Below are 14,049 nucleotides of genomic sequence, written 5' to 3'. Positions count from 1 at the left end.
CATGAAATAGGGTTCCATGGCGAGCAGCCGCACACAAGCCTAAGATTACCATGCGCAATGCCAAGCGTTGGCTGGAGTGGTGTAAAGCTTGCTCCCGTTGGACTCTGGAGCAGTGGAAACGTGTTCTCTGGAGTGATTAATCCCGGTTCACCATCTGGCAGTTTGACAGACAAATCTGGGTTTGGCAGATGCCAGGAGAATGCTACCTGCCCCAATGCATAGTGCCAACTAAAGTTTGGTGGAAGAGGAATAATGGTCTGGGGCTGATTTTAATGGGAAATCTTAACGATACAGATTACAATGACATGGTAGACGATTCTGTGCTTCCAACTTTGTGGCAACAGTTTGGGGAAGGCCCTTTCCTGTTTGAGCATGACAATGCCCCTGTGCACAAAGCGAGGTCCATACAGAAATGGTTTGTTGAGATTGGTGTGGAAGAACTTGACTGGCCTGCACAGAGCCCTTGAACACTTTTGGGATGAATTGGAACGCCGACTGCGAGCCAGGCCTAATCGCCCAACATCAGTGCCTGACCTCACTAATGCTCTTGTGGCTGAATGGAAGCAAGTCCCCGAAGCAATGTTCCCACATCTAGTGGAAAGCCTTCCCAGAAGAGTGGAGGCTTTTATAGCAGCAAAGGGGAGACTAACTCCATATTAATACCCATTATATTGGAATAAGATGTTCAACAAACAAGTATCCACATACTTTTGTAGTGTATTATTGTACCATGATATTACACCGTCGGGATTCGGTATAGAATGTGTGGTAACACATCCTGTCTCATGCACTCTCTAATTGTCAATGGTCAGGTCATCTTTACGATGTATATTTATATTAATCTCAGAGGAAATAGATTATAAATTGTCATTACTCAACGTTACGTGTTATTGCAAGGATTACCAACTTGATTCAGCTGCAGGGTGATTTTCAAATAATTACAAATCATTTGTAGACGACAAATTGACCCTAAGAAGCCCAAACACATATTTCACTAAAACATCATTTCAAACCTTGCTTACAGTTGTATACGATCACACGTGTATCTCTCTATTATGCAAGGGACTACTGGGGAACAGACTTACAAAAATGTAGATCACTTGGAGCTGATTTCCTGGTGTTTTTACAATCCTTTATGTTCAACGATAAAAAATAATAATAATTCTGAGAAAACCCACGGGCCAAATTCGGCTACCAGCTGGGGGACCCTATGTAGGCTCTCATGTTGAAGCAGACAGTCATCTTCTGAATCATCCTCCACACTCTCATCATAGACGCCCATACCGTCTCTCTTGGCAGTGACTGCATCCCAAATGGCAAATGGTTATCTATTTCATCCAGTGGGTTAATACCACAGATGATCTGGAATGGTTTCTGTCCATCTGATCGACACCCCAAACTATTCACCGCCTGATTTCCAGGGAACTACAACCTGTATGGTAGCAATTATACCGTCACATAGAAAAGCAGCCTTGAGATTTACTAGTGCATGACACCATAAATATAAAAACTGTTAATTAAATTCTGGTGTGTCAAAAGAATTTACTGCCAGCAGTATGTGTTGGTCGCGCCAGTAATGCCCATGTGGTTTGAGTTAGAGTTCAGCTTTTCAGGGAGGCTCACTGTGGAACTCTTTTCTCATGATGTAATCAGTGCCTTAACCCCCTTTCCCTTACTATCCTGACACACACACACTGACAATTACAGACATCGACACACACATGCACACTTCCTAACCTGGCACAAACTCCCTCTCCATGTGCCCCCTCAACTAGCCTAATGCCTAATGTGTGTGAGACCAGATGGTAATGAATAGGTTTCGTATGAGAGGCGGAAAATTAACAAACCACAGAAATGGCGTTAAGCCTGGTAGACACTGTCCCCTGAGTGGACACACACACACATGTGAAGCTGAGAGTACAGGTGTTATAATGGGCCCTTATTATGGCTACTTACTGGGGAAACAGAATAGAGAGGACCCCATAAGCCCAAACTCAACACCCAAAGTTAACCTCATTACTTCAGCACTTGTTCCCCAGGCTAGCATTGGGAGGAAGTGTCTTGTGAACAAGATTTCCACAACACCAACTGTGGGACCAAAATACCCAGCTGGCATGTACACCTGTATGGTCACTAGAGGGCTTTCAAGCCTTGCAGCACCATTGATGTCTGGAGTTGTTACTGGTCAGGTTCTGCTGGCCTATTGTGCACAGGGTTCTCATTGGTGGTGTTAATGGTATGTACGTGCAGTATGTGCTACATGATATCACACACATGACTGGTTTTTACCACCTTTACATAGGTGTGTCATGGACTATTGAGTATCTCGCTCTCTCTCTCACACATACACACATACACATACAATTGTACACACAGAGGCGCACACTCAACCACTCACTCTCTACTTGTTCACAGACTGTAATGCTGTATTTACTCACAGACACTCTCTCTCTCTCTCACACACACACAAAGACAGACACAAAGGCAGACAGACAGACAGACAGACACACACACCTCCCGTATATGATTTACTACCAGGCAGTTGTCTCTAGCCTACTTCCGAGTGGTGCGTTGCTGTGGGGGTCAGGGCAGCCTCAGCCGGCAGATTGGGTGTCCTGATCTCCCTGTCTCAGGCTTGTTTCACTAAAGCAATACACTAGGCCCAAACAGAGCACCCGGGGAGATGAGAGAAGACTAGGAAGCCACCTTACCACTAGGTCTACTGGGTTGGGCCCATCGTCACTGCTGTTCTGGTTGACCTGGTGCTCATGTAGGTCTCTCGCTGTGCATCATGATATTATTTATCCTCATTGTCATCTTAATGATGTTATTCCTGTCTTGTGTTTGTTTTTCCCTGAAACATTCTGCAAAAGCTCGATCTGTGAGTAAAAATAGCAATCGATTATACCAACCAGGCTGGTGCAAAACAATTGTTATGGTCTCTGGATGTAGTTTGCTAAGGGACAGAGCACTCCCAGAAAATAACTAAGAGGACTTGAGATGAAAGGGAGGAGACGAAGAAAGAAAGCCAATTTAGACTAGACTGTGCTATAATGAAATGCTGAATCTCATGGGCGTCCTCTACTCATCTTTTCTCCTTCGCTTTAACTAATCTGAAAACACAAAGTAAGGGGAAGCAAAATGGTGGTCGTACTGGGAGTATGTCCAGTTCTTTCATGAAGGAGAGGCCATGACAATGAAGCCTGTTACTGTGCTCTACTATTGACATTACAGCCTCTGTGAGAGAGAAAGCATATCGTGTCACAAACTGGGCTGCTCAGTAACAGTCAGTCTCTATTGTCCTGGAGGGTCTCATAACCAGGTAAACACACCCGGCCCCAGTTCCTCTGTGAGGAAAAAACAAGTCATGATGAAGTAGAAAATATTTACTACACTGCTGGGACTACTTTACTATATATCAGACTATCAACAGTTGGCGGACTGATCTAGTATCATTATGACAACATTAGGTAAACTAGTCCATACATGTCCCAACTGTCATGTTTTATGAAGTTACACAGAAATAGCACTTTCCCTACATATTTCTTTCACAATACGTCAGCTGAGCTGTTTGCCTTAAGGACCTGCGCTTGCGTGTGAAAACTGTTGGCACTGCTTTTAGCTTGGGTGAGGAGCATCACTCTAGGAATACTAACTCATTGTCATTAAAGGGGCTGAGATGTAGATGATGCTGAACTAATCATACATAGTCATGTCTGTCTGGCTGCATGAAGCCTACTGTTATTTGTGTGTGTAATACCTCTTGTTTTCAGTCTATGAGGTTCTGTATACTGTATGTGTCTTTGAGTGTGTGTCCATGCTTGAATGGGTCCCCTTCAGTCATCGACCGCAGGTGGCGTGTGTGTTTGTCTGTGCCCCTGTTTGTGAGTTGGAGCCCATGTGTCAATAGGTATTTTTAGTGCCGCCTCTCACTGCATTGCAATGCCACTCCTTCGCACCCCTTCGGACCTCCCCCACCCACCATGTCTACCCTCCACCCCTCCAATCCCTCCGCCATAACATTCCCTCTCACTGGGAGAGACTATAGAGCTAGCCAGCAACAGTCAGTGTGTAACTTTAAAAAGGAGAGTGATAGTTTAGAAACGAGAGGAGCAGAGACAGACGATAGGGGATTGGATGACTCCAGTAACCATGGTGATAGTAGAACCCGCAGGCAAGAGTGCGCATGTTTAGGTTTTTGCCCTAGCACTACACAGCTGATTCAAATAATCAAAGTTTGATTATTTGTTCATTCATAAATATGTGCTTCTAGATTGTTAAGTCTAACCATGTTTGCACACATACCTCTTGTGTTTGAGAGACTACAGTCCATTCAGAAAGTATTCAGACCCCTTCACTTTTTTTTGTTACTTTACAGCCTTATTCTAAAATTGATGAAATCGTTTTTTCCCCCTCAAACTACACACACTACACACATAATGACAAAGCAAAAAACTTTTTTTTTTTTTTTAAATGTTGCTAATTTATTTAAAAAATAAAAACCTTAAATATCACATTTACATAAATATTCAGACCCTTTACTCAGTACTTTGTTGATGCACTTTCGGCAGCGATTACAGTCTTGAGTCTTTTTGGGTATGACACAAGCTTGGCACCCCTGTATTTGGGGAGTTTCTGTCACATGAGTTGACGCTGGAGAGACGAAGCAGGTACGGGGAGTCAAACATTTAATAAGGAACGGACATGGAACGAGACAGGAACAGAGTCAGCATACAAGAAAACAAAGACAAAAAACAATCAATGCAGCAGCGGGGAACAGAGCTAGGGAACTGACAAATATAGGGGAGGTAATAAACAGATGATGAGTGAGTCCAGGTGAGTCCAATATTGCTGATGCATGTGACGAGGGAAGGCAGGTGTGCGTAATAGATGATAGGAGTGAGTGATGCAGGGCAGCCTGGCGCCCTCAAGCGCCAGAGGGGGGAAGAGCGGGAGCAGACGTGACAGTTTCTCCCATTCTTCTACGCAGATCCTGTCAAGCTCTGTCAGGTTGGATGGGGAGCGTCGCTGCTCAGCTATTTTGAGGTCTCTCCAGAGATGTTCGATTGGGTTTAATTCCAGGCTCTGGCTGGGCCACTCAAGGACATTCAGAGACTTGTCCCAAAGCCACTCCTGCGGTGTCTTGGCTGTGAGCTTAGGGTCGTTGTCCTGTTGGAAGGAGAAGTCTTGGTGATTCCAAACTTCTTCCATTTCAGAATGATGGAGGCCACTGTGTTCTTGGGGGCCTTCAATGCTGTTGAGGTACCCTTCGATCTCATGGCTTGGATTTTGCTCTGACATGCAACTGACATGTCAGAGCAAAATCCTGTTCCACTGATCATTCTTGAGATGTTTCTACAACTTGATTGGAGTTCACCTGTGGTAAATTCAATTGATTGGACATGTTAACTGTGGGACCTTATATAGACAGGTGTGTGCCTTTCCAAATCATGTCCAATCAATTGAATTTACCACAGGTGAACTCCAATCAAGTTGTAGAAACATCTCAAGGATGATCAATGGAAACAGAATGCACCTGAGCTCAATTTTGAGACTCTTAGCAAAGGGTCTGTATATTTATGTAAATAAGATATTTCTGTTTTTCATTTTTAATACATTTGCAAAAATGTCTAAAAAACGGTTTTCACTTTGCCATTATGGGGTATTGTGTGTAGATTGCTGTGGATGTTTTATTTTTTATCCATTTCAGAATAAGGCTGTAACGTAACAAAATGTGGAAAAAGTCAAGGGGTCTGAATACTTTCCGAAGGCACTGTATGTGGTTGAGAGATTTTCCTGAGCTACTGTTAGTGTTGGAGAGAGGAGTGGTAGTAGGATGGTAATGCCTCGACTGACAAAGTGAGTCAAAGAAGGTGTAATTGGACAAGACAATGGTTCAGTGACTAGACAAAGGGAATTAGGGCACATCCAATAGGGGCTATAAGAGGAAGTCCCTAAGCACTATAGTTAGACACTTTAGAGAGAGGAGAAGAAAGGGGGAACATGTGTCACAGTTCCAATGGTGGATATGAAAGAGTCAGGTGCAGAGAGCAGGGTAATCTCAATCGAGTGGATTTATTATTTCACCCAGAAATAATCACATAAACGGCGACGCCACACAAACAACGGGCGCGTCAAAATACTGTCCAAATAAAAGTAGGACTGAAATCCACTATACGAAACACCACCAACACAAACAGAAAAACAAGCCCGCACAACAGCCAGCGGGCTACCTACCCCTAAATAGCCTACCCACCAAACTAAACTCAAAACAGGTGCACCCAATCAGTCCAAACTAACAGAAAAAAGAAAAGAATCGATGGCAGCTAGTAGGCCGGTGACGACGACCGCCGAGCGCCGCCCGAACAGGAAGAGGCACCATCCTCGGCGGGATTCGTGACAACATGTTCATTCACAGGCTGAGCAGGACAGGAGTGGAGAGAGAAGGGAGGGAGGGAGAGATTAGAGGGGGGAAGAAAAAACTAAGCGTAACCCTAGAGGGGTTGGAGTGACAGTTTGAACAGGGGGCGACAGTTGTGGGAGAGCCGCCCGCCCAAATGCCATAGCGACTGCAGCAGTCCCCCTCTGCTGCAGGGTGTGTATGTGTCGTGTGTGCGTGTGTGTTTGTGTGTACTACTAGTCGGTGTGTGTGCGCGTTGGTGTGTGTGTGAGTGCTACTAGTCTGTGTGTGTGGTGGATGAAGGATAGCGGGGGATTTCTGAGAGGAGTAAAGGAACCCGACACCAAAAATAAGTCTGCCCCCCCCCATCCACCACCCCCACCCAGTCCCCAGGAGAAAGAGGAGACACAAGTGCAGGCCATGGCAGGGTACAGCTGAGAGGGTCCCCAGAGACCTCCTGACTGTGTGAGGGGTCATCTGGAACACTCTCCTCTGACCCCACCACCACTATGCCCCACTGACAAACATCACGTCCACCCTCTAGCACACAACAGTGTAACAACCCACCACACAACCCTCTGGCCTCCACAGCACAAACCTTTGAGTGGGATCACTTTCAATGACTACAAACACAGATGAAATAACTGAGACAGTTGTTAAATACACACTGATCAATCCATGTATCCGTTATTGAGTAGAGCATTTCACAGAATGGCTGTCGCACCTCTTCGGAGACAGAAACATTGATTTGCTCGCTATTAGACAGTATGCTGCTAAAATGGTATTTTATTACAGTACATGAGCTATCAATCATCTCTTTAACCACTAGGACTCTAAATGTCCATTTAACTCTATCTTCTAAAGCCACTGAGTTTTCTGGCTCATTTGTTTGCTTGTAAAACAAAGCTCCCCCAACACACACTGAGACACTGCCACACACACACACACTGACTGAATGATTGACTGGGTGTAAAACTGAGTTGGGTAGGGGAATGTTACCAGGTCACAGAAAGAACTGTGAGGAGAGTGAGAGGAGCTGACCACCGCAGATTTTTTACACTGAACATCCAGAGGAGAGCTCCTCAGTGGCTGTGCCTCACACCCTGACCCCCATCCAGGAACCTTCCCCTGGGGCAAACATTGACCTAGTGACCCCTGACACCTCCACGACTCCCACAGCCTCTCCAGGGACCAATCTTAAACAACCCACCCCGAGGCCTAGGATATTGATACTGACAAACACAGACAACTCACACTAAACAGACACATGTGTATGCATAATGCATACCCACACACATGTATGCACACACACTCACCCAGACACACATACACATAGACACACACACACACAAACAAACAGTCAGTTAACACGCTGCATATTGAAATCAGTGCGAAGTGTTCTCCGTCCATTTCAAAGGTGACATCGAAGAACTGAGAGTGGAAAGCCCATGAGGGAGGGAGGGAGGGAGGGAGGGAGGGAGGGAGGGAGGGAGGGAGGGAGGGAGGGTAGTGCCACTGTACAGTCTGTGCTTTCAACAGCCATTGAGATTTTGAGAAATTCTAGGGATTCTGAGAGACGTTGAGAAAGAGAGACACATAGATTACAATATTTTAGAGGGTAGAATGCTCGGCATTCTGGAAGTGATCTGTGTTGTCAGAATCCTGCACCAGTCCACAGCTGTCATATCAGAACAGGGGCTGGTTCGGAGGATGTGTGTGTGTGTCTTGCCTCTTGAATTCCTTTGAGAAAGCCACTTTCATTTTTAATTAACATTTTTCAACTGAAGTCAAAGAGGCGATAAATTGATAGCATAAATTTGGAATGAGTCGAATAACAGGCGATGCATCACTGTCAACACAGAAGAACTAGACTGAATACTTAAAGAAACTTGGGATGGAAGGTTAAATTACAGAGACAGATTCATTTCTCATAATCAACTTCCTCTTTAAAATCTCAAGGCTATCTTTCAACTAACAAAGAGTTAGGCGCGTTAATGAAGAGTAGAGAAAATTCCCCTTTAAAACCCTTTTTCTATGCTCTCTCTGTCTCTCTCTCTCTGCACTTCTTTTTCTACTCAATCTTCGTACCTTTTTTCCTCTCTCCTTCTAACTGACTCCTCATCCATTCTACAACTTGAACTTTTCTTCTCCCTTTCTCTCTCTCTCCCTATTTCTTTCTTTCTTTCTGTCTTTCATGCTCTCTCTCTCTCTCTCCCTCCCTCCCTCCCTCCCTCCTTTAGTGAATTCCTCACAGGATCAGACCTGCTTTTTATGCTTCACTAGGTTTCACTCAGAGTAGCGAGAGAGGAGGGAGAAAGTGAGGAGAGAAGAAGAGGGGTGGAGAGTGACACTACACCAAAATGGCTGGTTAAGGGGCAGCATTTGTAGGTTTTAAACAACAGCAAATGGACAAAAAATGAATTTTGTAAAATGGAGAGAATTAATGTCAGAAAGGAGGGAGGAAGTAAAGAGAGACAGAGGGAAAGAAGGCCAGAAGAATAATGTTAAAAAAGGTCATAACATTTGGAGGGGTATTTGCGGTTGCTCGGGCAACCAACAAAGCCTTGCCAGTCAGGGGAAGAACCCAGAAAAGAGTGTGAAAGCGAGAGAGAGTGACAATGGCCTGCACAAAGGATAGCAGCTGAAGTATTTCTCAGTAAGAATGAAAAAGAGCTTCTGATAGAAATGGGAGAATATTATTTTTATATTTTTTACTTTATTATCCTCATGGTGACCTTTTTGTATGAATATGCTCGAGGAACGGATAGTATTTAATATCTGATGACTGTCAAACATTCATTTGAAGGTTTTCATCACCTTCATACATTTGGAAAATATCAGTTAAACATTACCTCACAATTTACTGTAGTTTAATTGTTACGTTGACCTACTCATTCGCAATTCGTCTTGGGGGAAAAAAGAACATCAAAAACACTTTTGTGGCCACAGACAGTTGCAGCAAAAGCTGCACGTACGTCTATGAAACAACCCTAGTAACCAGACAACATGTATAAATCAAGTTAGTGAAGTGACTAAATAGATTCAAAGAACATGGTGGAAAACTCTGTTCATAAGTTCAGCATTTACAAAGTTCATATTAAACACTTGGACTTTGAGGAGGAGAAGCTTAAAATATAACCATTAAGAGGTTTAAAGAGAGAATCGGATTTTGGTCCAGGGTTTCCAGTCAAACAAAAGAGTAGGCTTTTGGACTCAGGCTTGGGTTTAGCATGAATTGGAAGCTGGTGATAGAATGTTAATGATATGCAGGGCAAGGCAAGCAGACCAAAGGAAATGGCAGCTCTGCTATTCAAATGGACAAAGAGAGAGAAAAGGAGGGAGGGAGGGAGGGAGGGAGGGAGGGAGGGAGGGAGGGAGGGAGGGAGGGAGAGAGAGAGAGAGAGAGAGAGAGAGAGAGAGAGAGAGAGAGAGAGAGAGAGAGAGAGAGAGAGAGAGAGAGAGAGAGAGAGAGAGAGAGAGAGAGAGAGAGAGAGAGAGAGAGAGAGAGAGAGAGAGAGAGAGAGAGAGAGAGAGAGAGAGAGAGAGAGAGAGAGAGAGAGAGAGAGAGAGAATTATGAGGACATGTGTGTAAAACTATTTGTGTCCATACATTATGTGGGTTTATGGGTGTTTGGAATATAGGGTTTATGTCTCTTTGTCCTCCGTCATAGACCACATCATGTGTCTTCATGTTGACGTACTGAGATTAGGTAAAAGTAACATGCTGACCAATATACTGTACACACACACACAGACAGTCTATCAGTGGTTCAGTGCCCCTGTTTATCCAAGGTGGGGCTGGATCAGGCAGTGTTAGCTAATGACATTTATTGTCCCACACTGCTGATAGAGTGCCAGCTAAAGTTAGCTTTTTCTCCTGGTCGCACCATACCGCGAGAGACGGGCAAGTACTGACACATAGCTGCCTAATACTCTTCCTCTCTGTCTTGCTCTTCTTGCCTTCTACTCATTTTCCTTCTACTCATTTAACTTCAGCATACCCAACTCCTAGGCTACTACACTGTCTGACTCTCATTGGCTTGATTTTAAAATAACCAATTGTTTTCATTAGAGTTTGTGTAGTGTGTTACTGTTTGTGTTTGCTTGTTTCACTCACCTTACAAACTCTACTCTTTCACGTTTATACTGAACAACACTTTTATCTCACTTCTTAGGTTGAGTCTTTTTTGTGTGCGCTTTGGTCTCCTCTCCAAGCCCCATTTTCACAACTCTTATGATGCAAAGTACTGTGCTTTAGTGCAAAACCTTCAATCACACTAATTATAGCCCAGGGGTGTAATAGTATACAGTTAAAGTGGCAAACTCTGTAATAATGTTTACTTTTGGGGTAAATCCAGAGAAAGAACCCTAGATAGATGTAGGCTATTGGCAACAGCTATGATGAGTGGATGAAAGAAGTGAAAACAGATGAAGGTGTGCATCCCAAATGACACCAAATTCCATATAGTGCACTACTTTGACCAGGGCCCATAGTCAAAAGTAGTACACTGTATAGGGAATTGGGTGTCATTTGGGACAAGAATAAGTGTTGCTTTTGATATCTCACATAAAGTAAGGATGTTGATGCTAAAAACCAGGGTACAGTTATCCAGACAGGCGTACAAGCAAGGGGTTAACAAGGTAAAATACCTCTGTTTCCTTCCTCTGTATTATATTTCATATTCCCTAAATCTCTCAATTCCTGTAACAAATAAAAATATCTTTATACCCAGGGGTTTATTCACATTTACAGTGCTGTTGTCGGGCCATGGGTCCCACCCAGGGTGACTACTGATTGGCTGTTTGCTGGTAGAATATTCAACAAGCACCTGGCTAGCTGTTGTGATTGGACACAGCCAGTGCAGTTATGTAAATGAGCACCTGGTGGCGTTTGCTGGCCTCGCGGTGAGTTGAGGTTTGAGCAGGGCTCTGTGTGCGCAGCTGAAGCTAGGCTTCCGCGGTGAAATAGACGAATAGAGAGCGACGGAGATATGAACGGTTTTCTCTTCCCGTTCTCTTGTCAGTTCTCACTTTAAACTTGACAAATGTGAGCTAGACAACTTTACATTTTCTAAGTTTTTGTACGTAACGTGTTGCCTATTTTGGAGTGCTTTGTTGTTTTCAGAGTTTAAGAAAGGTCGAACAACTGCAGACAGCGTTGGATTATTCCGGTGGCGGAATATTTTGGTGGACAGTCACCGTCCTACACATTGCATACGGGATATTCAAAACATTTAAAAGTTGCGATTGGTGTCACATTTCTCCGTGACTTTTAGGTAAGTGGTAAAAACTACATCACGTTCATGCATTGATAAAGAGTACGCACTGTCAATAAACGCAAATTGCTAAATCGCTCATGCCAGTTAAGGAGCTGCTGTGGGTAGGCTATCTTCGGTTACATGAGGTATTTATGTCAGTTTGTCTGTGAATGGGTGTTTGTGGGTTTATGTCAGTTTTGTCTGCCTGCCCCACTGTGTCGATTGGCGTCAAACAGTCTCGGTGTCAGGCGGGGAAGGCTGGTTTGGACTCCGGCCACGGCACTCGGGAAGCGCATAGTGAGGTGTAACGTTGCACCCACATTGCTTGTTTGTCTGGCCTGGTGATTAGATCAATTCTATTTTCCACGAGTCAACGAACTAACGTTAACTACTTAGTTATTACATTGCATTATTCACGTCTTCATTGGTGATGTAGTACATCAGATGTACAAAATAGCTAGTTAGGACTATTGTAATTAGGCTACATTGTATCCATGAAGTATAAAAAATACCCTAATGTATAGCATAGATCTATATAGCGTAGTTACAGTACATTGTATCTCTCTAAGTGACAACAGAACTGATAACCCATAACATCGGCTTCTTAATAGACCACATAGGCCTAACTGCTCTTCACGTTATTCTATTCTATTATTTGATAGGCTGACCACTGTAATACCAGTGTATAAACAGTGTAGTACCTAAAAACACACTGTCAGTTGTTCAATTGTTTATTGTTCTTAGTAGGCTACGTATATGAATAAGCTGGCCTGCATTAGGCCAAGGCCTATGCGCAAATGTTGCTTTTTCATGCATATTCTTATTTAGGCTTTGTTTTCCATTAGATCTCTTAGGTGCTTATCCGATTTACTGCCCACAATTGACCCCCCTAAATTGCAAAAGGGCTTGAGTTGTTTCAAGTCATTCCCCCGGCCACATTCCATACTAAATAACCTTTCAGCAACATTGTTCGCTTTGAATTACCCAGAGTCTGTAAAACTTTAGAGGTAATGGGCCGATTCTATTTATATAGGGCTCCTCAAACCCAGTTGGTGTTAAACACAATATATTGTACGGATGCAGAGTACTACAACTGTAAAAAGGCAAAGGGTCCTTAACGTGAGAAGGATGGGGTCAATAAAAAGTTTAAGGTTTACCATGATGACCTCATAGCGTCCAGGTGGCCATTTCACACCTTGATGGAACATGGTGCGGTTATTAACCTTGTGACCTCGCGCGGCAAGCAGGTGACCCCAAACAAGGCAGAGACGCTTGAATTTCGTTCCTGTGGGATACACCAGTGTAGCGAATGGGGAGTTCTCCTCTGGGAAGCAATCAGTCACTGGAACAAACCCCCCAAACTAGCCTAAAGTACTGCCAGAGAAAACAAACATGTTTTTAGAGAATCCAGTCAACCTATGGAACACAATCGGACACCACCAAAGACTGAAGGGTTTTTAGAAGAAACACATGCGGAAGACAAGAGAAGGAAGAAGGAGAAACATGACCATTATGTCCCAGGCATCATCACCCACAGTGTTAATGAATCCATCATGGAGAATGAATGGATCGATTATCCTCTGACAGAGACATGGGATGAATTACAGTGAGAGAGAATATGCTTTCTCATAGAACAAAGTGTGCATGTGTGTTTTTTGGACACAAAGTAAACGATAGGGTTAGGGGGGTAATTGTGCAGAGAGAGCAGGGGTCTGGTTTCTCTTCCCTGTAGATATGCCTTTATTGGTGGGTAGCTGGTTGTCCTGGTCAGGGGGCTGGTCCTGCTGCTGTGTAGGGAGGATGGTTTTGTTGGGGTGGGGGAAATGCTGCCTGGCTCAGGGGTTGGTTTAGCTGCCTGTGGTTTTGTTAATAGATAAAAAGACAATAAAACCCTTTTCTACCCCTACTCTCTTTCCCATATTCTCTCTTTCTCTCTCTTTCTCTCAATTCAATTCAAGGGGCTTTATTGGCATGGAAACATATGTTTACATTGCCAAAGCAAGTGAAATGAATAAACAGTAAATTGAACAGTAAATATTACACTCACAAGTTCCAAAGAATAAAGTCATTTCAAATGTCATTATGTCAATATACAGTGTTGTAACGATGTGCAAATAGGTCAAGTAAAAAAGGGAAAATAAATAAACATAAATATGGGGTGTATTTGCAATGGTGTTTGTTCTTCACTGGTTGCCCTTTTCTTGTGGCAACAGGTCACAAATATTGCTGCTGTGATGGCACACTGTGGCATTTCACCCAATAGATATGTGAGTTTATCAAAGTTAAAAACATTTTTTGAATTATTTGTGAGGCTGTGTAATCTGAAGGAAATATGTGTCTCTAATATGGTCATACATTTGGCAGGAAGTTAGGAAGTGCAGCACAGTTTCC

At 43.6% G+C, this 14,049-nt stretch overlaps 1 long non-coding RNA gene across 1 annotated transcript in view; it reads left to right on the top strand.

Annotated features, from left to right (window-relative positions):
* The first annotated feature begins 11,332 nt into the window (after positions 1-11,332).
* Positions 11,333-14,049, top strand: part of LOC120030829 — a 49,097-nt gene continuing 46,380 nt past the window's right edge. The window contains exon 1 of the long non-coding RNA XR_005473691.1: positions 11,333-11,676. This is a non-coding gene — a long non-coding RNA (uncharacterized LOC120030829). The remainder of the gene's footprint in view (positions 11,677-14,049) is intronic.

This window comes from Salvelinus namaycush, chromosome 37 (genome assembly GCF_016432855.1).
Source record: "Salvelinus namaycush isolate Seneca chromosome 37, SaNama_1.0, whole genome shotgun sequence".
Taxonomy (NCBI): domain Eukaryota; kingdom Metazoa; phylum Chordata; class Actinopteri; order Salmoniformes; family Salmonidae; genus Salvelinus; species Salvelinus namaycush.
The sequence above is the reverse complement of the archived record's forward strand: the minus strand, read 5'-3'. Positions and strand labels throughout refer to the sequence as shown.